The sequence below is a fragment of the Humulus lupulus genome, chromosome 3 (assembly GCF_963169125.1).
Source record: "Humulus lupulus chromosome 3, drHumLupu1.1, whole genome shotgun sequence".
Classification (NCBI taxonomy): domain Eukaryota; kingdom Viridiplantae; phylum Streptophyta; class Magnoliopsida; order Rosales; family Cannabaceae; genus Humulus; species Humulus lupulus.
Window position 1 is genome coordinate 281,817,025 of NC_084795.1, and position 24,916 is coordinate 281,841,940.

At 45.7% G+C, this 24,916-nt stretch overlaps 1 protein-coding gene across 1 annotated transcript in view; it reads right to left on the reverse strand.

The window, feature by feature from the left end:
• The window catches only part of LOC133824719 (apyrase 1-like), a 39,350-nt gene that overhangs the window by 1,202 nt on the left and 13,232 nt on the right, over positions 1-24,916 (reverse strand). The gene's annotated exons all lie outside the window — the stretch shown is intronic.

The following is a 24,916-nucleotide window of genomic DNA, read 5'->3' on the forward strand; positions in this document are numbered from 1 at the left end:
TTTCATTCGATTCCATTACCTCCAACCAAACATCACCTTATTTATTACTTACCCTTATAGCCACCCAGAATGCAAGGGCTTCCAGAATCTCCTGTGACATTTAAGAGTCCTGCTCTAGCAGCTAGCAAACCATAACCTAAATAACTGTACACAAATAAAATCAACATGTCATATATATTAGTGTGGCTTATGCGGCATAAAGTTCTATAATTAATGTATTAAGTGAAAAGAAAGAGTAATAATGAAAACCTATGAACATAGAGATAATATTTTGAGCCTTTGAGAAAGGTCTCCTTCACATAAGTTTCATCTCCATATGTTGGATTTGGTGCATTTGCATAAGCTTCTTCAGAGATAGCATAAGCCATTTGAACTGATCCACCTCCAAGGTTAATCACTCCAACTGTTTTTCCATATTCTTTTCCCAAATTTCCTAGTAAGTAGTTTATTGACACCTGTAGAATATATGAAGCAGAATTAGGAGAAAACGGATTTTAATGTTGAGCTTCATGAAGAAGTTTATGAGATTTTTGTAGTTGCCATCATATATTAACATCAATAGTTAGTTAGGATACATATGTATTTATATCTTTAAAGGAGAAAATTGTCTGCAGTGGAGGCATAGGACTTAAATATATATAATATTGGCGAAAAATCCCCATTGACACCCCATATCTCCATATTGGTATGATATTGTACACTTAAATAAACATAGTGACCTTCGGCAAAATGACCTATTTTTTTAAGTTATTTTAGCAAAATGACATATTTTTTAAAGTCATTTTGCACTCTAAACTAGTTTTAATAATTCTTTGCAAAATGACATCTCATAATTTAGACAGCTAGCCAAAAATTTAAATAGGTGGTCAAAAAATTCAAACAGCCGGTCGAAAATTTTAGACAGTTAGTTTCGACAACTAGTCGAATTTTAGACAGATGTCATTTTGTAAAAAATTACTAAAAGCATGCAAAAATGCAAAATCACTTCAAAAAAGATGTCATTTTCACTAATTCTTCATAAACATATATATAAATATTTACATATTGACCCTTATGAATTTACTTTTGGACTCTACCCAAAAGACCTCATCATACATACCAATGGAGATGTGTCTATACTTATCAATCTCATTTCTTCTACATTTTTAATCTATGTGAAACTTTGTTTGAATTCCCAACATATATAATTATTTTGATATAAAATTGTAATATCAACTTGCCCGATACTTCCTCAACTTAGGGTGTCTCTGCCCGGTACTTCCTCAACTTGCCCGACCAGAGAAGAAATTATATCTCGTCCTTGAGGTGATTGCATTCATTCGTGTCGTGACCATAATCTCCATGGAAACGACAAAACTTATTCATATCTCTTTTCCTCATCTCTTTCCTGATGGGGGGAGGCTTCTTGTAGGGAACCTCTTCATGACTAGCAAGATATATCTCTGCTCGGCTGGTCGAGAGAGTGGTGTAGTTAGTGAACCGAGGCTCATACTTGGTTGGCTTTTCATTAGAACTCAACTTTACTTTCTTTTCCTTATGGTGGTCAGACCCGTTATTTCCACGTTTCTTTCCACCATCCTTAGGACAGTCAATTGATCCGCCCGGATTGTTTATGCCATTCTCCTCTTTCTCGATTGCATCATCCAATTTCATATACTTGTCTGCTCAGTCAAGAAATTGTTGAAGTGTTGAAATTGGATTTCTATGTATGCTATATCCCACAAAGGGCTTCGATAAGTTATCCTAGCAGATATTGCAACCATCTTCCCCTTGTCTCCTATAGCAGTTGCTCTATTGGCTTCTCTCATGAATCTCTGTATATAATTCTTTAGAGACTCATCTTTTCCTTGTTTGATATCTACCGAGTGGTTGGCATAAACTGGTGGAGTCCGGGCAGTGTTGAATTGTCTACAAAACTCCTTCCTGAATGCTTCCCAAGAGGTAATGGAGTTTGGCTTAAACTTCCAATACCATTCCTGGGCAGTATCCGACAATGTAGTCGGGAAAACTCTACACCGATAATCGTCACTTACTCCGAGCAATTCCATCTGGTCCTCGAATATCCCAACATGTTTGATGGGATCTGCCTTTTCTGTATATACTGGCAGAACCGATGCTTTATATTTTGCCGGTGGCTGGGCTGCTCTAATCCGGGCACAAAATGGGCTGCCACTCCGGTGTTCTATCGCATCTATCCCGGAAGGTCGTTTTGACAAACCTTGCACTGCAGCTGCTAGTACATCCAGCTGGGCTTGGATGGCTGGTGCAACTGATGAAGTTCCAAGATCTTGACCGCCTGGTCAGGAATTTCCATCTGGCGCGCTGTCGTCAAATATTTCTACTTGACTGGCAGGGCGGTCAAGATTTTGCCCTTCGACCGAGACAGTCCTCCTCTTGTTGGTGATAACATCCCTTAGATCCTTCCGGGAAGCATGCTCTCCTGCCCGATCGAACACCGTACTCTTCGATTTCCCAGAGGGCTTACTACGCGGGACTTGCTCTCTCCTACTACGCTGCTGGTCGGGGTGCAGTGGAGGCCTTTCAGTATGTCCTGGGCAGTCTTTCCTATCTTGTTGGTTGTTGCCCTCCTTTTCCTTTGACTGATCGGTGTGATGACTATCAGCCTCATCATGACCATGCCCATCTTTGAATTGTGAAGTCCTCTTCTCTCGAGGAGTCTTGGTCTAATCCTGCCTGGGTGGAGTCTTTTTACTGCCCGATCGGTGACTCCCTTATCTAGAAGTCTCTGATCGGTGGCTCCTGGAGAGGGTTCTAGAGTGCTTCCTTTGCATCGAGGCAGTTCTGGATCGGTCCCCATCATCTTCCCGACCAGGGGGGTTACTCCTGCTTCTGCCCGGTCCTCGAGAATCGGCTCTGTCAGTGGTCCTTCGACCAGCGTCATTATTTCTTGCTCCCTGGGTGGCTGCTTGTGCTGCGACTTGAGCATTGGCTTGGGCCAATTGGGTAGCTGCTTCTAGAGCAAGTGCTGCTTCACGATGTCTTCGATTGACCTCCTCCTGTTGTTGTCTGAGCTCTTCGCTTTTGGCCTCCATATCGCGCCTTTGCTGCTTTAACGCGGCTTTCTGCCTGACCATCTCTTCAGCGAACGCCTCCTGTCTGGCATGGAATTGTGCCATCTCCTTCTGGAAGGCCCCCATGGCTTCCTGGAGTTCTTCGACTTCTGGAGTCACGTCCTCAAGCATGACCCTAGGCTCAGTCTCATGGTCTTGTGGGCCAGGACCTTCTGATCTAGCTGGCTCTTTAGAGGAGCCTGTCTTCTTGGAGGCCACATTGGTGCTCTTAGGTGCCATAATACTTCAGGGACCGTCTGTCTTTCTCCTCAGGCTCTCAATGAAAGCACCAAAATGTTGACCGCGTTTTTGGCCAACGACATGTAGACGTCAAAAACGACAAAAACCTTCAAGAGAAATAAATGACACAGACGATTTTTATAGTGGTTCAGCCCCAATGTGTTGGTAATAGCCTAATCCACTTAAATTTGAGATTATAGGTCTGCACTCAAGATCAGATGAACCTGAGTCAACTGAGTTTCTTCAGTGCAGATTACAAGAATACAGGAATACAAGAATTCTCTCAAATACAAATATTCTCTCTCTCTCTAGAAAATTAGAATTCGAATCAAAAGTTCAAAAGTCCTCTTTATGATGCCATAAGCCTTGTATTTATAGGCTCAGGATCGTACAGATGGTATCCCTTCATAATCGGGATATTTTGTTATTCTCATTATATTTAATTTACAATAATATTCATAATATAACAATATACTATATTCGTGGGATAAATGAGAGATTCCCGTGCAAGCCAAGACCAATTCTTGTGGAAGCCGTTTCTGGGATCTCTTGCGTAGCCTCGCTCTGTCTATTCGATCCATATCTCATTCAGGCTGGTCGGCCAAACTTTCACTGGGCAGACACGCACCTAACGGGGCAGACATGCACTTGGCTGGGCAGACATTCACTTGGCTAGGCAGAGATGCGCTTGGCTGATCGGACATGGTCATGACTGGTCGGCCAAGGTCATGCCTGGGCAGACAAACATGTGATTGGCCAGTCAAAATTCTTCACTGGTCTACCGGGTCACTCCTAAGTCAGATCACCCAACCATTCCTTGCCATTTGTCAATTCTATTGCTACGTCATCGAACTCCAATTTTTGGGGATAACATGTTCTATTTTAACCATTTTACAAAACATAGGGTTCAGAAAGTAATTTGTCAAAACACATGGTCCAAACAGGTAATGTGAAAAAAATACAGGGTCCAAAAATGTATAAACCCTTCATAATATGGTTATTAAATTTAGAATATGTGTCTTATTCTCAGGTCCCATATTATCACCAAATACAATAAATATTAATTTTCATTATATATAATTATATATATTAGTAAGTGGTGGGGAGGGACCCTCTAAATGTGGAAACATATAGGCTAATTAGCGTATGCTATATTTATTTAATAAACTTTAATTAGTATACCTACCCTATGTCATGAATTTTGTAATAAGCAATATATAATATTGGATAATTTTTTGGTAGTCCTGTGCCCTATCCTATGGACATTTTCTATTTCTGACATTTAGAAAAATTATAGTAAACATCTCATCAATTTTCGAGAAATTCTAAATAATTTACAGTGCCAAAATCAAAGTCTAAACAATCAATTATGCACGTAACTAAGTTTTTTTATACACGTGGAAAACAAACTGTTTGAACTATGATTAGAGCACTATAAATTATTCGAAATTTTTTAAAAATTACTAGAAAATTTGCTATAATTATAAAATATACTGTCATGAAAAAATAATTAAGTTGTAATTTTTTCAAATACCAAAATTGGACAACTGATGAGATCTTAAATAAGTTATAGTGATAAATAATAAAATAAATAAGTTTAAAAATATATAATACTAAGTTTTAACAAATTATTACTCTCTGGAATCTATTACCTTTAATCGTCTTTATTTGGTTAATTAGTGTTGTGTTATCCAATAAATTAGCATTTGTGACGTGGCGAATAATCTCTTGACACGTGGCTGACACCTAGAGCGTCTGCTAGAGTATCGACCAGGAGACACACCAGAAGCAGGACAGACCTGTCTTTACCACGACCAGACTGGTCGGTGGTTCCGCTGGCAAAGCAACATTTATGGAAAGATCTTATGAATCCCGAATTTATCTCATGCAATCTTCTGAATATCCCATGATTCAGGGATAATATCTGTAACAATATTGGGCAACCCTCCATGAGCCTATAAATAGCAGGAGATGGCTCATGGGAAGGGACTTTTTGGGGGGAGCCCGGAAATCATAGAGATTATAGAAATTATCTGAGTAAACTTGTATTGTTTATGAGGAGTGTTGAAACTCATTGAACCCAAGTTCTCTGATCACACTTTTGATCCCATATCAATATCATTCTAAGTGGACGTAGGTCATTACCAGATCCTGGGGCCGAACCACTATAAATTACTGTGTTTTCTTTACTTTTGTCATTACGTTATTATCTATATATATTCGTCTATATCATTCATATTTTGACTCCGTGTCAGTTGGCTAAATCGTGGGTCAACATTCTGGTGCTTTCATTGAGAGGACGATTCATTGTTGTTGATAAAACTAATGGCGAAAGCAGGGAAGAAAGCTGCTTAGACCGCCGCCGCTGCACCGTCGAATCCGCCACCTCCTCCTCCCCCTGCAAGCATGGCGGAAGATGAGCCACAACTAGATTTTGAAGAGGAGGAAATGGACGATGCGACTTTGAGGAGCACCTTGGGCACGTTGCAGGAAGAGTTGGCTAGTCTGAGAGCCAATCAAGAGACTGCCGCAGAAGCTATGGCAAGGCAGCAGCAGGAACTTGATCGTCAGCGGGCGGAGTTAAGCGAGAGACAAGCGGAGGTGGATCGCCGCCAGACCGAGGCCATGGCAGCCCTTGAAGCGGCCTTGCTGTTGGCCAGAAATCAGGCCGCGCCTGCCTCGCAGCCTAATCAACCTGAAACTGGGCCACCCCAGGGAGGTCCCAATCCTAGCCTGCCGGTCCATCCTTCAAGTCCGCAAAGGCCTGAACAGCCCCAGATGCCCCATGACGACGTTCCACTGGACCCCGAGGCAGATCCTCCATCCCACGGTGCTCGAGGTAATCCCTCGCAGCAAAGGCAGAATAGGGCCGAGCGACAACCTCGTAGTCCTAGACGCCGCGAGAATGATGGGCCACACCAAGCGAACAGGGGTCACTACCCTCCTGGTAACAGGAGAGACTCGGAGTTAGGCTCTGCGGTCCGTGGATCCCAGCGGCATGATAATGCACGGGGACATCGCGACCAGCGCAGGCCACCCTCTAACGCTCGGGGTGTTTCTGCCAGAGACGGGAATAGAGGGAACAACCAGTCTTACCACAGCCAGTCAAAGTTCAAAGATGGCCACGGCTATAACGAGGCTTACTCAGGCAAGGACAATGCTGATGGGAGGAACGGAAATAGAGGTAAGAGCAGGAGCCAAATACCTCAAGATGATCAACCAAATAGACAAGATGCTGGGGGGCAACCCAGGCAAAATAATGTCTTCAACCGGCTCGGAGGTAGCGAGCAACGGAGAAGAGAGGAAGATCTAAGAGACATACTCAATGATCGTCGAGAGAAGCATGGTGAGAACATCCACCCAGCAGCAGAGACCGTAGCTATTCCTACTGCGTTGCAAGCCCAGATAGACGCACTAAATCAGGCTGTGCAACAACTGGTCGGAGGAAGGACCTCTTACATTGATCACGATAGGAGAAAAGGCACTCCATTTATCCAAAGAATAGCCAACGCAGAGACTCCCGGCAAGTTCAAGATGCCTACGCTCCCAAACTTTGATGGATACGGGGATCCCGTCTCGCATGTGAATAAGTTTGAAATCCAGATGGACATTCAGAAAGTATCCGAAGACGCTCGGTGCAGGATATTTCCTGCAACACTTTCTGAAGCCGCGCAGGAATGGTTCTTTAAATTCCCACCTGCAAGCATAGTTTCCTGGGAAATGTTCGTAAGGGAGTTCTACGGACAGTTCTACGCAAGCCGTGTCCACCCGACCGAAGCAAACCAACTGGTCGAGATCCGCCAGCGGGATGGAGAATCACTGAAGGATTACATCCAGCGCTTTATGCGAGCGGCAGCCGGAGCAAAGACAGTCGGGGACGAAGGAAAAATGATGGCTATAACCGCGGGAGTGAGGCGCCGTTCGCCCCTATGGAAAAGTCTTCGTAAGGATGGGGTTAGAACCACCCAGGAGTTCTTAGACCGAGCTGATCGGTATATCAAGCTCGAAGAAGCCATTGCCGATGATGGAAAACCCTCGAACAAGGGTAAGAAGGCTGCCGAACCCGCCAAAGCCGCCAATGGCACCAAACCAAATGGCAACGGCAAGGGCAACATAAACGGCAACGGTAATGGCAAGAATGGTGGGAAACGGCCACACAATGAGCCTTCCACCTCCGACAATAAACGAGCCAAGGGTAATCGTTATGAACCTAGGTTCACTAACTACACTGCCCTCATTGAGTCTCGAGGAGAGGTTTACCAGGCCACAAGCTCTAGTGTGCCCTACAAGAAACCTGGGCCCATTCGAAAAGACATTTCAAAAAGAGACACTACCAAATTCTGTCGTTACCATAACGACTACGGACATGACACTAATGAATGCAACCAGCTAAAAGATGAAATTGAGTTCCTCATTAGACAAGGACACTTGAGAAGGTACGTACGGGCCTCGGGAACTTCCCAACGAGAAGCTCCAGGTGGCAACGAGCAGACGTCCACACGCCCCCCGTAGCCGGAACACTTTTAACCATCTGTGGAGGCCAGCACCTCGCAGGAAATAGCGGAAAGGCTAGAGAACGATATGCTCGAACTCTACGCCACGACCAGGATATCGAAATGATGATTGTGGAGGACCGAGCGCCGAAAAAGGCCCGCTCAGAGGAGTGCAGGATAACCTTCTCTGAGGGCGATGCCCAACACGTCCGATTCCCACATTCCGATCCGCTGGTCGTAGATATCCAAATGGCCAATATGATGGTAAAAAGAGTACTGGTCGATACAGGAAGTTCAGTGAACATCCTGTATAAATCAACGCTGGAACGCATGAAGCTGTCCGTGAAGGACTTGGAGCCCTGCAATCAAACCATACACGGCTTCTCGGGAGAAGGACTCGCACCAGCCGGAATGATCAAACTCCCAGTGACAACGGGAACAGCGCCTGCCTCAAGGACATTACTCGCCACTTTTGTAGTGGTCGACTGTCCTTCAGCGTATAACACCGTTATTGGAAGACCCATACTGGTTGAATTGAGGGCCATCATCTCCATGTGGCATCTAGCCATGAAGTTCCCAACGGACGCAGGGGTAGGATGCGTTTTGGGAAACCAAAGGGAAGCCAGGGAGTGCTATAACGCCTCGATCACATAGGCAAAAAGTGGAGCATCGAGGAGCGCTACCCCAGAACGATTGCAGATGACGGAAGACAGACAGATCCAATCAGGTGGAAAAGTCACCAAATAGGGTGTTGCCCAAAGTGAGGATATAGATTTGGATCCTCGCTTTGGGGATTTTGAAGAAAATGTTGGACCCGTCGAGGACCTGGAGGAGGTCCAGCTCGATGAAAAAGACCTGACCCGAATCGTAAGGGTTGGGAAGAATTTAGAACCTACCGCAAAGCAGGCGCTGGTGGAATTCTTGCAAGAGAACCAGGAATTTTTCGCCTAGTCGCATAAAGACATGGTCGGAATAGATCCTGCAGTGATCAGCCATGTCCTGAACATAAACAAAGTCTTTCCACCGGTGCAACAAAAAAGAAGGCTGCTCGATAAAGACAGATCAAGAGCCTTGAAAGAAGAAGTCGAAAGACTTAAAGAAAATGGGTTCATCAGGGTGGCGTTTTATCCATCATGGGCCTCCAATCCGGTGCTGGTCCCCATCCCTAACGGCAAATGGCGGACCTGTGTGGATTTTACAGACCTCAATCAAGCCTGCCCAAAAGACTGCTTCCCACTCCCGAGGATCGACCAGCTAGTCGATGCAACTGCTGGGCATGAGACCCTTTCGTTCATGGATGCGTATTCAGGCTACAATCAGATCAGCATGCATCCCCCTGATGAGGATCATACCAGCTTTCGGACCGATACGGGCTTATATTGTTACAAGGTAATGCCTTTGGGACTAAAAAACGCAGGTGCGACTTACCAACGACTGGTCAACCACATGTTCAAGGAGCTGATCGGAGTAAGCATGGAGGTATATGTGGATGACATGCTGGTAAAGTCCAAGAAGGCTGAAGGACATGTGAGGGATTTGCGAAGGTGCTTTGATGTGTTAAACAAGTACCATATGAAGTTGAATCCCCTCAAATGTTCCTTTGGAGTCGGGTCAGGAAAGTTTTTGGGGTTTATAGTGAATTCAAGGGGAATAGAGGCCAACCCCGACAAGATAAAAGCCCTGATCGATATGAAGTCGCCAGAAAAGATCAAGGATGTCCAAAGCCTGACCGGAAGGATAGCTGCCCTTAGTAGATTCATCTCAAAATCAACTGACAAGTGCGTTCCATTCTTCAATCTACTTAGGGGAAATAAGAAGTTTGAATGGACGGAAGACTGCGAGCAAGCATTCCAGACAATAAAGGCTCATATGTCGCAACCTCCCATCCTATCAAAACCAATCGAAGGAGAGACTTTGTATGTTTATCTGGCGATTACCGAAGTTGCTGCTAGTGCGGTACTGATACGGGAAGAAGAAGGCGTGCAGAAAGCTGTTTACTACGTCAGCAAAAGGCTTATCAGTGCAGAATTAAAATATCCACCGATCGAAAGATTAGCATATTGCCTAATTCTAGCCTCCCGAAAGTTGCGACCGTACTTCCAAGCCCATCCTATCACGGTTCTGACCGACCAGCCCCTTCGGCAAGTCCTCCAAAAACCTGAGGCGGCTGGACGACTGTTAAAATGGGCGGTCGAATTGGGACAGTTCGACGTAACTTATTCACCGCGAGCAGCAATAAAAGGACAAGCCTTAGCCGATTTTATTGCGGAGTTCACCGAACTCCCCAGCAACGAGTTGTGCGAAAAGCCTGAGGCGCCCATGCCTCAAGACAAGACTCCTTCGTGGAAACTATTCACAGATGGATCATCTAATGAATCTCACGCTGGAGCGGGAGTGATATTGATAACACCCGATGGGCATCGATTTCACTACGCAATCAGGTTTGACTTCACAGCGTCAAACAATGAAGCGGAATACGAAGCACTCCTCGCTGGACTGAGAATGGCCAGGGAGATGAATATAAAAGCGCTCGATATTTACAGCGACTCCCAGCTGGTCGTGAATCAAGTCCTGGGAGAATATCAAGCGCGAGGGTTAAAAATGATGGCCTACCTTAACAAAACAAAAGATTTGCTAGCACAGTTTACAAAATACACCCTCCAGCAGATTCCGCGAGACCGAAATTCGAATGCAGACGCCTTGGCCAAACTTGCAAGTGCTAAAGATGCTGACACCTTGAACATAGTCCCAGTAGAGAGATTAAGTGAACCAAGCATTGATGCGACCGAAGTCAGCATGGAAATTCGAATAGAAGATACATGGATGGCGCCTTACCTGGAATATCTGACAAATGGGACATTGCCAGCAGATAGAAACAAGGCCAGAACTCTGCAAAGACAAGCTGCTAGGTACATACTGCTCGACGGTGTTATGTACCGAAGAGGATATTCAATGCCACTGCTCAGGTGCATTACATCAGAAAAAGCTAAGGAACTCATGAAAGAGGTGCATGAAGGCTTCTGCGGAGATCACGCTGGGGGGCAGAGTTTGGCGAAAAAAATTCTTCAACAGGGCTATTTTTGGCCAACGATGAACGAGGATTCAATGGAGTACGTACGAAGGTGTGATAAATGTCAGAGGTTCTCCAAAATCCCACGAGCAGCTCCAAACGAACTAAAGCAAATGCAGAGCCCGTGGCCTTTCGCAATATGGGGAATAGACTTAATTAGATCCCTGCCAACAGGAAAAGGAGGAGTAAAGTACGCAGTTGTGGCAATTGATTACTTCACAAAATGGGTCGAAGCTGAACCACTCGCAACCATAACGACCAAGAAAGTTCTCGACTTTGTCATCAAGAACATTGTGTGCCGCTATGGTCTGCCCAGAAAGATAGTTTCAGACAACGGGACCCAATTTGACAGCGACCTGTTCACCGATTTCTGCGGAAGGCATGGGATAATTAAGAGCTTTTCTTCAGTCGCACACCCCCAAGCGAATGGGCAAGTCGAAGCTGTAAACAAAACCCTCAAGGACACCCTGAAGAAAAGACTTGAAGAAGCTAAAGGAGCATGGCCAGAACAACTACCTGAAGTCCTCTGGTCGTATAGAACATCTCATCGAACAGCCACAGAACGTACCCCATTTTCCTTAGCTTATGGGTATGAGGCCATGTTACCCGTCGAGATAAATCCCCCCTCACATCGGCATTTAACGTACGATCAAGAGCAAAACAGCCAGCTAATGCTGGAGTCCTTAGACTCAATTGATGAGATACGAGAAAAATCTCAACTCCAAGTTGCTGCTTATCAGCAAAAAGTCGCCCGGTACTTTAACTCCAAAGTTAAAGAAAGAAGATTCAACGTCGGAGACTTGGTGTTACGACGAGTTTTCTTGAATACCCGCGACCCCACTGCTGGCGTGCTCGGACCTAACTGGGAAGGACCTTACCAGATTGAAGAAGTCCTTCACCCAGGCACCTACAAACTTGCACGCTTAAACGGAGATCTCGTTCCACGTTACTGGAATGGAGAACACCTGCGCAAGTATTATCAATAAACATCCCTTCTTAAAGGACTGGCTTGTTCAAATTTTTCTATTAATTTTTACAAGTTTTGCAAAGAGGGTTAGCCACGGTGTATGGCTAACTGCTCATATATGTAAGATTCTGTTTCAGAATCATTCGTAATGACATGATTAGTCTATTTTTAATACAAAATTATAAGGGACTATGCTCAGCCAGTCGTTCTTGCCAACCTTTGTGAATTTACATTTACAAGTATTTGTTCATTACGTGTGTTGTTTTGCTGTATTACAAGTATCATTTTTCCGCACGAACAGGAATGTTCGGACAGGCCATGGTCAAGGCAAGTGACCAAGGACCTAAAGCTCCTCGATCACTTGGGGGGCATATAAGGCACATCGATAGCAAAGCATACTCTCAAGGTATGTAAACACATGAACAAAATGAGTGAAAGCATGCTTCAAGTACTTAGAGTATTTTTTCAAAATATATGTTTTGATAAATCATGCCAAAGTACTATGCTAAGTTCGGTCATACGGAAAAACGTTATAATAAGTAAAAATATTATAACACTAAGAGTTAAGCTTTTACACCGCAAGCATTGCTGCTTGGATGTAATTGTTCAAACAAAAAGATTTACTACCCGTGCAGCAAAGTTTAAAATAAAAAGAAACTGTTGTTTTTACATTACGACCCGTGGGTCGCATGTTCAAAAAGAAAGAAAGACAGTTAAATAAATTAAGAGGCATGGGAGGCAGGAGGATCCTGGGCAACAACCTGGTCAGTCTCTTCCTCGATGGTTTCTTCATCCAAACCAACGACGCTTGGGGTTGCAGGAGTCGCAGCTCTCGCCTCCTCTTCAGCCAGTTGAGCAGCGCACCGAGCCAACTCCGCAACTCTGACTTCCTCTGAAAGCTTCAGCCGCGGACAGTTTGGTCACCGCTGCATCCCTCTCTCGGACCACCGTCTCCAACTCCTTAGCATGTTTGGCCTTAGCAGCCGAAAGCTCCTCAGCCGCCTTCACCTGATGTTTCTCGAGAACTTTAGCCTCAATCTGCTCAAAGTAGGCCTGGGCTCGGGTACGAGCGGTAATGGCAGAAAGTAAGGCCTGTAAACGAAAGAAAAAGAAGTCAAGACTTATCACGAGAACTGAAAAAACAAAGACTCGAAGAACAAAGAAATACTTACGTTGGAGATCTCGTTCAGAGCCCTGTTTAGGATCTGATCGACTGGTAGCTCTTCAGCTTGGATCATGGCGGCCCCAACACGCTCACCTTTGCCTATGCGTTCAATTTGATCCTTAGCGGATCGAATGGTACGGCTCACGAGCCTGGCCTCATGAGCCTCTTCGCGAGAAAGATGCTCCCTAGCAGGCGCAGGTGGAGGGTTGGACCGAGCAGGGATGTTTTGCTGTTCAGAAGGAGCTGGAGGAGGGGTAGGAGTTCGCCCAGTTGGCGCAGGACTATGCCCGGTTGGTGTGCCCTGAGGAAGGTCTTCTGGTCGACTCTTCTTGGCTGAAGGGCCTTGACTGGTTTCACCAGTTCGTTTCTTTGACCTCCGTTGAAGTTGAGGGACTTCCTCTTCCTCTTCGGCCTGGTACATGTCAAAGATATTGGGAGTCGACATATCTGCATAAAAATAAACACAAGAGGTTAGTAAGGGAAGAAAAAGGTGAAAGTAAGTAATACAACAGAAAGAAGATAATAAAGTGAATACCCGAGCTACAACTACTGGTCGCTATACTATTGACTCTATTAATCATATACTCATTTTCTGGCATGAAGAAGTTTGGCCCTAGATTTGGAGCATATGTAAAGTTACCATCCCCGTCAAACATGTGACAGGGGATTGGCAGACCATTTAAAAGCGAAATAACGTTACCATTGTCATCAGAAGACTCTTCCAAGTCAACAACTAGTTCTGTGGCCTTTTCTTTCCCCTTGCCTTGGGGAGCAGAAGGCCTTTCTGCAGAAGGGCTGCCCGTGGGTTCCCTGATCGTAACTCCTGTTGGCCTCCTCCTTGGAGAGGGCACAGGAAGTTGTTGCTCGGGAACCCCCCCGGCAGTGGGTTCGTCCGTTTCGGACCCTCTATTGTCATGGCGAGGAGCCAGAAGGCCAGACGACCTCAAATTCTTTTCTAGTGTCAAGGTCTTGACACATTTGGTTGTGGCAGACATCTTGGCCAGAGTATCAGACCTCGACACCATGTCTGGTGTAGGGGTCGGGCGCAACCAGGGGCCTGAAAAGCAGATCAAGTTTGAGAAATGACGAAAGGAAATACTCTATGATAAAGTATCGACCAAGGCAAAGGCAAATTTGTACCTCCTCTCGCGAAGGCCAAGTTGTTTCTGGATATATCCGGAGTAAAGAAGTACTCCTTGTTGTAATGTCCCACGTTTGATATATGGGTAGTGCCACTCAAAAACGTCCGGCCAGTTTCCTGATGGCAGAAGTGAAAAAAGCCCGTCCCGTTGTGTTGAGGATTGGACTTGAGGTCAAAGAGGTAGTTAACCTCATGAGGTGAAGGTTCTGGCCATTTGTTAAGTTTGTACAGGACATAGAGTGCAGCCAACATCCTATATCCGTTAGGGGTTATTTGAAAGGGAGCGACGCCGAAATAATTGGCCACCCCCACAAAGAAAGGATGAAGAGGGAGATAAGCCCCCGCTTCAATGTGATACCGGGACCAGGCGCTGTTTGCTCCTCCTGGACGGTTAGCCCTCTGCTCCGCAGTAGGACGTGTAATGGTCACCCCCGTTAGGGGGTATTTTCTGAAGCAGTTGGCGACCATCCGAAGGGTCATCGAACTGACTGGAGGAGTGTACCACTCGACATCAGGCGGATTGCGATGACGAGGACGAGCCCTAGTTTGGATATTGGGGTCAGGAACAAGATTCTCTCGACCATTGGTCGAGGGAGCCCCCGCCTACGAATCAGGCTGGGCAGAAGAAGAAGGGTTACTTTCAGATTCGGACCTTTTCTTGCCAGAGGATTTTGAACGGGCCATTGAAGGAGAAGGGTGCGGTCTGGAAGAGGCTCGTGAGAAAGGTATCTGGTGGATGCGATCGGCTGGTTGTTCTTCTCCCTCGAGCAGTTGGGCGAGGAGGTCGTCGTCAATGGGTCTCTCACCTCCCCACAAATCTGGCATTAAAATCTGCAAACAGAAGAATGGGGAGGCAAGGTCAGAGGAATCTAGGAGGTTCTTAGAATAACGCTGGTCGAGTATAAAAACTAAGCCTTTATATAACAACATTCTAACTAAGTCTCTCTGTGCAAACAGTTTAAAAAACGGACCAAAGGGTGAAAGTGAAAAGTTTTCCTGAAAAGCTTTTTCGACTCCCCTTACGACGGGAAAAAATTATTTCTAACTGGTTTAAAAAATCGAAATGCTACTTCGATCCTACGTCCTAAAAAGCACTAATCCTGGGTTTTAAACCTACTCAAAAGCCTACTTTGCCTACAAAAACATCTTATCTACAGGCGTTCAAAAAACCAGAAACCAAGAGATTCAAACAGTACACCATTTAAAAGCATGCACCACAAAAGGTTAGGAGCATGGAGTTTCAAAGTAACTTACCAAGGAAAATGGTCGTGAAGATGGAAGTGAGAGTTTCGGAGAGTCAATGAGCCCACCGTCTGATCCTACAGCACAAAGGAAGGTTCGCCGGAGAGAGTAAAGCTCTGGTTTTTAGGGTTTTCGACAGAGAAGTAACGTGCGTAAAAAGGAAAGAAGTGGCTCAAGTAACCTTATATAAGTTTGTCTTTGGTATTCAAGAGGCGTGATCATTAGTTTTCCATTTTCGAAGTATGGGGAAGCGTGATGGCCATCAAAATTGTTTCTGGGAAACTGAAAAGCCTTGATTAGACAGGAGTGGTTTGCTTTTTTCAAGAACGCACGAAGGGCTCTAACACGTCAGGAGGGGTTACCGAAGGGTCGTTCGCTCAAAGTTTATTTACTGTTTGTGGTAAATAAACTTTGGGGGGCAAATGTTATCCAATAAATTAGCATTTGTGACGTGGCGAATAATCTCTTGACACGTGGCTGACACCTAGAGCGTCTGCTAGAGTATCGACCAGGAGACACACCAGAAGCAGGACAGACCTGTCTTTACCACGACCAGACTGGTCGGTGGTTCCGCTGGCAAAGCAACATTTATGGAAAGATCTTATGAATCCCGAATTTATCTCATGCAATCTTCTGAATATCCCATGATTCAGGGACAATATCTGTAACAATATTGGACAACCCTCCATGAGCCTATAAATAGCAGGAGATGGCTCATGGGAAGGGACTTTTTGGGGGGAGCCCGGAAATCATAGAGATTATAGAAATTATCTGAGTAAACTTGTATTGTTTATGAGGAGTGTTGAAACTCATTGAACCCAAGTTCTCTGATCACACTTTTGATCCCATATCAATATCATTCTAAGTGGACGTAGGTCATTACCAGATCCTGGGGCCGAACCACTATAAATTACTGTGTTTTCTTTACTTTTGTCATTACGTTATTATCTATATATATTTGTCTATATCACTCATATTTTGACTCCGTGTCAGTTGGCTAAATCGTGGGTCAACATGTTGTTATACCCAGATTTCGAGCCATGGTAAATATGACCTCGAAAGTTGAGTTCGCAATAAATGGTCTCGTGAGGATTAGAGTATGATCTAGGATTGTAAATCGAGCATGCAAAGTATGATATATGATCTCGAATGCGGTGACCTCGAAATGATCTCGATCTAGAAAGGTAGCTCCGAGAACACCTTCATCTTCAGGAACTTCGGAGCATGGGTCTTGAGCTCGATGTACTATCTCGAAAGCAATGTTAGCTCGGGAGATGTCAGTGGCTCGCACAATGACATGAAACCTGAGATGCTGAAGCCTTGGAGATACGCTATAACCACCTTGAATATCTACAAGTATTGTAAACATGAGATGTAATCCTCATTTATTGATGTAAATCCCCAAGAATCGTGGGATATTATTTAGTCAGTTATGCATTCCCTGGTCTTCAGGGACGTTTCCTTTTTTATCTGATTAAAGGCATTTAAAGGCATTTATTTTTATTCACAAAAGGGTAACTACCCAAAATATGTGGGATAGTATTCTGCATCCTTCTCTATAAATAGAGAAGCCATGCACCATCGTAGAGGACCGAAATTCTGATCCTTGAGAGAAAACTCTGGAGAATTCATGCTAAAGAATTGTTCAGAGATAATCTTGAGATTAATAACAGAGACTCGTGGACTAGGCAGATTTAACTGCTGAACCACGTAAAAAACCGTGTGCTTGATTCGTTTATTTCTTTTGGCCATTATCTTTAATTGTTTACGCGCTCTCTTCTTTTATCTATTGACGAAAAACGGCGTCAACAGTTTGGTGCTTTCATTGAGAGCCTTAAGCATCCATCCCTGAGAGATTCATGGCTGCAAACAATCAGAACACTCCTGAAGAAAATTACCCAAGGCGCCCTGGAAAACAACCAATGGAGAACCCGGATGCTGATGAAAGAAGTGGGTCCTCTGATTCCCGGGGACCACCTCCACAACCAAGGGATGAGGACATGTACTACAATCCTAAGCGTTATGTCCCTATTGTAGAATTGGAGAATCGGCAGCTGAAACAGTTGTTGGCAGAAGCCAACAAACGTAACGAGGAGTTGACCAGGATAGCCGCAGAGGCGCAGGTGGCTCAGCCCCCGCCTCCGCGCGAAAACCAAGTCCCTCCTCCAAGGGACGTGCACGTTCCTCCCCGGAGGCCCCGTGGACGTCCACGAAAAAATGCTGCCACAAGGAGGCCGACTCAACCTCCGGCACCAGCAGAGCCATCCGCTCCTTCTAGGCCCCAGAGGGGTACCCGAGCTCGGGTCCCGCCTAATCCACCTGCGGAAGCACCTGCAGGAACTGAGAATAACCGAGCTCCTACCGAGGCTCGGACTCAGGTTCCTGGTAGCGCACCGAACGCAACTGGTCCATCTCGGGCAAATTCTGGACCCTCTAGGCCGAAGCAAGGGAGGCAGCCACCGTCACCTATACGGTTCCCTCCATCTCCCGTAAGATATCCTTCACCTCCCTGCAGAAACGCTCAACCTGTTCAGAATCAGGATCAAGGGCGTACGGGGGATAGGCAAGGACACAGGGAGACTTTCCAGGAGCGGAGAGGCGCACAATCTAAGAGAAGTCAGACGTCTCGGTCTCGCACTGCGGAGACAAGGCGACACGGGAAGAACCCATCTCGAAACGACCGATCAATAAGTTTCACCAGTGACGAGTCCGGAGAAACTAGGTCCGTCAGTAAACGCGACCGAGGTTGTAAAAATACTGGAAGCCGCAAGACCTGTCCTGACCTGCGGAATCATCTGAATCAGAGCAGGGGGAAGGGAGATCAGACAAATCCGGACCTAAGGAATCACCTAAATGGGCGTAGAGATCCCTCACGGAGACGCGAGCCTGGGATCATAATCAATGACTGACAATTCCAGACACCGCCTAAGGACCCGGTCCAAGAAAGGATTGATCAGCTCAAAAAAGCCTTTAGGCTTTTAAAGAATGAACGAGGGAACGATCGATATGAGGACTCTGACGAGGAGCTCGAGCCGTTTGCTCCCAATATTTCTAACACTCAGTTTCCCCAAGGGTTCCGGATTCCTCACGTCCCAGCGTTTGAGGGAAAAACCGACCCATGTAGCCACCTGAGTACATTCAACACTATTATGAGAGCTAGTAACGTGGGTTACGAGCTCAGGTGCATGTTGTTTCCAACATCATTGGCCGGACCTGCCAAGAGTTGGTTCGAGAAGTACAAGAGACACTCGATAACTTCATGGGATCAGTTATCTAGGGACTTCAAGAAGCAGTTCCGGGCAATGATGGGAGTCAGACCAGAGGCATCCACTTTGACCAACGTCCGACAGCAGCCGGGCGAAACACTGAAAAGCTATCTGACAAGATTTAATCTTGATGTCGCCCGAGCTCGAGATGTGGATGACAGTGGGCACCTAATGGCTATCCGAGCTGGTGTTTTACCCGGGAGTGCCCTTTGGGATGACATGCAAGGGAAACCGGTGAGGTCGATAACCGAGTTTAACAGACGGGCGCAGAGATTTGTCAATGTAGAGGAGGCGAGGTCAACGCTCAAGGCGACCTCGCAGACCGAAACTACAACGATAAACATTAACTCCGCCTCAACCTCGGCTGACCCAGCAGCTCCACAGCCTACCTCGGAGAATCCCTCCAAGAGGAAAAAGAGCGAGGGAAATAACCCCGAGGCTGAAGGAGGAAAGAAAAAGAAAGGAGAAAGGTATTACTCCGTATATAAAGTACACACCGAGCTCAACGAGTCTCGGGAAAATATATACCTGGCTAATGAACACCAGGTCCCCTTCAGGCGTCCGGACCCAATGAGGAATCAAAAGTCCAAGAGGGATTCCAGTAAGTATTGTCGGTTTCATAGAGACACCGGACACACAACTGATGAGTGCCGACAGCTGAAGGACGAGATCGAAGGGTTGATCTCGAGAGGTTATTTCCGGCAGTATGTCAAAAACCAGAGTACTGGACAGACTACTGCAAGCCAGAGAGTAGCTGCACTTCCGGCAGCACAGAATAATAACTCCCGATCTCGGGAAGAAGACAGGCCTCCGCCGATAGATGGAGAGGACGTAATAACCATCTCGGGAGGTCCTCATCTCGCAAGAGGGGGTAGAAATGCTCAAAAGCGATATGTGAATAAGCTGAAGACAGGGGACGGGTCTCCTTATGAACCCGAACCAAGGGCACCAAAAAGCCAAAGAGTTGAAACTCAGCCTATAACCTTCACCGAGGAAGATGCTTCCCATGTCCAGTTCCCTCATCATGATCCACTTGTCATCACCCTGCAGCTTGCCAACAGAAGAGTGCGCCGAGTTCTCATAGATAATGGGAGCTCAGTTAACATTCTTTATAAAGCAACGCTAGAGAAAATGGGACTCTCCCTTCGCGACCTGAAGGCTTGTGCAACCACTTTGTATGGCTTTTCTGGAGAAGGAACCGCCTGTATGGGGTCCATTGAACTCCCTGTGACCTTGGGAGACTATCCAGTCTCGGTAACCAAGATGATGGAGTTCGTGGTAGTAGAGTTACCATCTGCCTACAATGTACTGCTCGGGAGACCCGCCCTGGTCGGGCTGGGGGCAGTTTCATCTGTAAGGCATCTAGCCCTTAAGTTCCCAACTCCAAGCGGGGTCGGAACATTGAAAGGAGATCAATTGGCAGGAAGGGAGTGCTACAGCATTTCCTTAAGGGGAAAGAAACAAACGAGCGCTCAAGCACTCGTCATACTAAATAAAGATGGGACAGTTTTAGAAATTGATGAGGAGATCGATCCGAGGATTGAGGAAAAGGTTGACCTCCAACCTTTGGAAGAGCTCGAGGAGGTTCAGCTCGAGGAAGCTGATCCCTCAAAGAAGGTGAAGGTCGGAAAACACCTCCAAGACGAATCAAAATAGCAATTAATTTGCTTTCTGAAGAAAAACCAGGATGTCTTCGCATGGTCACACTCTGACATGGTGGGAATAAGCCCTAATGTAGCGAGCCACGCACTGAATATAGACAAAAGCTTTCCCCCGAAGCAACAAAAGCGAAGACAGCTGGATGAAGACAGAAAGAAAGCACTAAAGGAGGAAGTTGACAGGCTGAAAGCAAATAATTTCATTAGGGACGCCTTTTAACCTGACTGGGTGGCCAATCCAGTGTTGGTCCCGAAGCCCAATGGGACGTGGAGAACGTGCATTGACTACTCGGACCTCAACAAGGCTTGCCCAAAAGACTGTTTTCCACTGCCGAGAATTGACCAGCTCGTAGACGCCACGGCGGGGCATGGTCTGATGTCGTTCATGGATGCCTATTCTGGATATAACCAGATTCCCATGCACGCCCCCGACCAAGAGCATACGAGCTTCATCACAGATAAAGGGCTCTACTGCTACAATGTCATGCCATTCGGACTCAAGAATGCCGGAGCCACGTACCAGCGGCTCGTAAACATGATGTTCTCAGAGCAAATAGGGAACAACATGGAAGTTTATGTTGATGACATGCTCGTAAAGTCTCAACTTAACAAGAACCATGTTGATGACCTCGAAGAGTGCTTTGGCGTGCTCAGAAAGTACAACATGAAGTTGAATCCTCAGAAGTGCACTTTTGGGGTGTCTTCAGGAAAATTTCTGGGTTTCATTGTCAACTCTCGTGGGATCGAGGCTAATCCCGACAAAATAAAGGCCCTGATCGATATGCCTTCGCCTCGGAAGCATAAAGATGTTCAAAGCTTGACTGGCAGGATGGCAGCTCTGAGCAGGTTCATCTCGAAGTCAACGGACCGCGGTCTCCCATTCTTCAACTTATTGAAAGGAAGTAATAAGTTTGAATGGACAGATGAGTGCGAGCTAGCCTTTCAGGAGCTCAAAAAGCTCTTAGCCGAACCACCCATCCTATCGAAGCCTGAGACGGGAGAAGTACTGTTCCTATACCTCTCAACTACCGAACACGCGATAAGCGCGGTGCTCGTTCGAGAAGAAGAGAGAATACAGAAACCCGTCTACTATATCAGTAAAAGATTACTGGGGGCAGAATCAAGATATCCACTGATGGAGAAGCTCGCCCTCAGTCTAATCCACTCAACTCGCAAGCTCCGCCCTTACTTTCAGGCACATCCTATCCATGTACTAACAGATCAACCACTAAGGCAAGTCTTGTCTAAACCAGAGGCGTCTGGTCGACTCCTTAAATGGGCTGTTGAGCTTGGACAGTTCGAGATCACCTACCATCCGAGAACGACCATTAAGGCACAAGCCTTGGCAGACTTCATAGTGGAGTGCACTGGTATAGCCGACAACGAGGTAATAACCACGGCCGACGAGCTGTGGAAACTTTACGTCGACGGCTCGTCAAATGAAAATGGAGCGGGGGCAGGAGTTATTCTGATCACTCCTGCAGGGAGCAAATTTCACTCTGCTTTAAGGTTCGGCTTTAAAGCATCTAATAATGAAGCTGAGTACGAGGCTTTACTTGCGGGACTACGAATAGCAAAAGAGCTCAAGGCCAAAGCTATACATTGCTACAGCGACTCCCAGCTCGTGGTTAATCAAATCTTGGGAGAATACCAAGCTCGTGGCACAAAAATGGCAGCTTACCTGGAGAAGGCAAAATCCACATTAGAGTATTTCGAGTTTTATGCAATCGAACAGGTTCCCCGAGAGCAAAACTCAAATGCAGATGCCTTAGCTCGGCTCGCCACTTCCGCCGAAAATGAAGAGCTGAATGTTGTACCCGTAGAACACTTGTCAGCACCCAGCATTACTGAGCCAGACGAGGAAGATGTGTGTATGATCGAGACAGAGCCGACCTGGATGAGCCCGATAGTTGATTATCTCGAAAATGGAATTCTTCCAAAAGATCGATATCAGGCTCGGAAACTAATGTATCAACTTCCTCGTTACACCATCCTGGACGGAAGGCTATACAGAAGAGGGTATTCCATGTCGTTGCTCAGATGTGTGACTCCTCCTGAGGCAAAGAAGATTATTGAAGAAATTCATGAAGGGTTCTGCGGAGACCATACCGGGGGGCATAGCCTGTCCAAGAAGATTATACGCCAAGGATATTTCTGGCCAACCATTAAAACGGACTCTTTCGAGTACGTGAAAAAGTGCGACAAATGCCAAAGATTCGCCACGATACCCCGAGCTCCACCTTCCGAACTGACCATGTTGACATCCCCATGGCCTTTCGCGGTATGGGGCATCGACCTCATAGGCTCACTCCCAACTGGCAAAGGAGGAGTAAAATATGCTGTGGTCGCGGTTGATTACTTCACAAAATGGACGGAGGCTGAACCATTGGCCACCATAACTTCGAAAAAGATCCTAGATTTCGTGGTAAAGAACATCGTATGCCGATATGGAGTACCAAGAAAGATTGTATCTGATAACGGAACCCAGTTTGATTGCGACTTATTCACCAACTTTTGTAACAAGAACAGCATAGTAAAGAGCTTTTCGTCAGTGGCTCACCCTCAGGCGAATGGTCAGGTCGAAGCCGTTAACAAAACTCTCAAGAGTTCTCTAAAGAAAAAGTTGGAGGAGGCAAAGGGACGATGTCCCGAAGAATTACCCCAAGTCCTTTGGGGATATAGAACTATAGCTCGGACATCGACGGGACATACCCCGTTCTCTCTAGCGTACGGCTGCGAGGCAATGTTTCCCATCGAGGTTGAAATCCCAACAATTCGAACTCAAATTTACGATCAGGATTCAAACCACACTCAGCTCGAAGAAACCCTAGACTTGATCGAAGAAAAAAGGGAAGAGGCTCAGCTAAGAAATGCTGCTTACCAGCAACGAACCACAAGATATTTCAATAAAAGGGTTCGAGATCAAAAGTTCGGAGTGGGAGATCTGATATTGAGACGCGTATTCTTAGCAACCCGAGATCCAGCGGCTGGAGTGCTCGGGCCAAACTGGGAAGGACCGTACTAGATAGAATCAGTCATCCGACCTGGCGTGTACAAACTGGCGAGATTAGATGGGAACCTGATACCACGAGCATGGAATGGCGAACACCTTAGACCTTATTATCAATAGTATAGGAAAAGTGTTGCCTGTAACCATGATTTTCTATCTATATTAGTTTGTTTTTGAATTTCAACAAATGAAAGGTCTACTTTGTTTCACATGTAATTTATTTTTATTTTTGCAATCTCTCTTAATTTAATAACCTATGGTCACACTCATAGGATATTAAGGGGGCATCATTGGTATACATACCACCAGCTTAAAAAATAAAAAATATATAAAGTATTTGGATATAACCAAGTACGCGATCTTAGATAGTTCGGACACAACCGAATTATCAAAAACATAAAGTATTTGGATATAACCAAGTACGCGATCTTAGATAGTTCGGACACAACCGAATTATAAAAAACATAAAGTATTTGGACATGACCAAATACGCGAGCTTAGATAGTTCGGATATAACCGAACCATCAAAAAACCTAAATATTTGGAGTTAACCAGATGTGCAAACACATCAGGTTTGGAACAAACCAGCCAAATTATCGATCGATGATAAATGGGAGCCTAAACCTATTGCGAGATAAGTCAAAGTCGAGGCTGGAATATCTTAGAAAAATAGTTTCGAACTCTTAACCTCGGAGCCAAAATACTGAGGATGAGGAAAAGTGACTAAAAAAAGATATAACCAAATCATTCATATTACATGCCATATAAGTACTTTTTAGTTCATGGTTAAAGTAATGTCTGACCTTGATAAATAACGAGGTTGGAAGCGGATAATTCGAATAAACTATGCATGAATGCATCGAATTTCGAGCCTAAATCTAAACTATGTTTGTATGAATTAAATAAACATAACTAGCTCATCAATGTAAGAATATGCAAAATATTTCGAGCCAAGAAATGTAAAGCATATAAAAGGAATAGTTAAAGAAATTGTGTCAGCCCCGTGGGCACAAATTTAAATAGTTATAGGAATGAGGGGACGCAGCCCCGATAACTGATTTCTCCGAGATCAGATTTAAGGAAGAGGAGTATCCTTGGCCTTCTCAGCATCAATATCACCAGACCCTCCAGGACGAATAGCATGACTATCCTGCTGGGCCGCCTCTCGAGCAGCTACACTTGCCTCGAGACGGGCATTCCACCGCTCAACATATGTGGCTTCGAGAGGACCCAGGAAGCTGGTGTCGAGGTCGGCATTGTCGGCCCAAAGCTTGTACATGGCCTGGTCGACCGCTTTCTCCCTCTGCTCCTTAGACTCGTTCAGGAGGCGGACCTTCTCGCTCTCCATGAGGTCGAGGGTAGCAGCTTTCTCCTCTTCGAGCTTGGCATTGGCCTTCTCGAGCTCAGCATTTGACTTTTCCAGCTCCTCGAGACGGGTCTTCAGTTTTTCAAGTTCAGACTTCGAGTCTTTGAGCTCGTCAACCATCTTAAGCTCGAGATCCTTCGACTTCTGAGCCAGAGACAAGCTCGTTTGCACCTCGTTGGTCAGTTTATAGTTGAGCTGTGCTGAAACAACAAGGGCCTGAAACACAA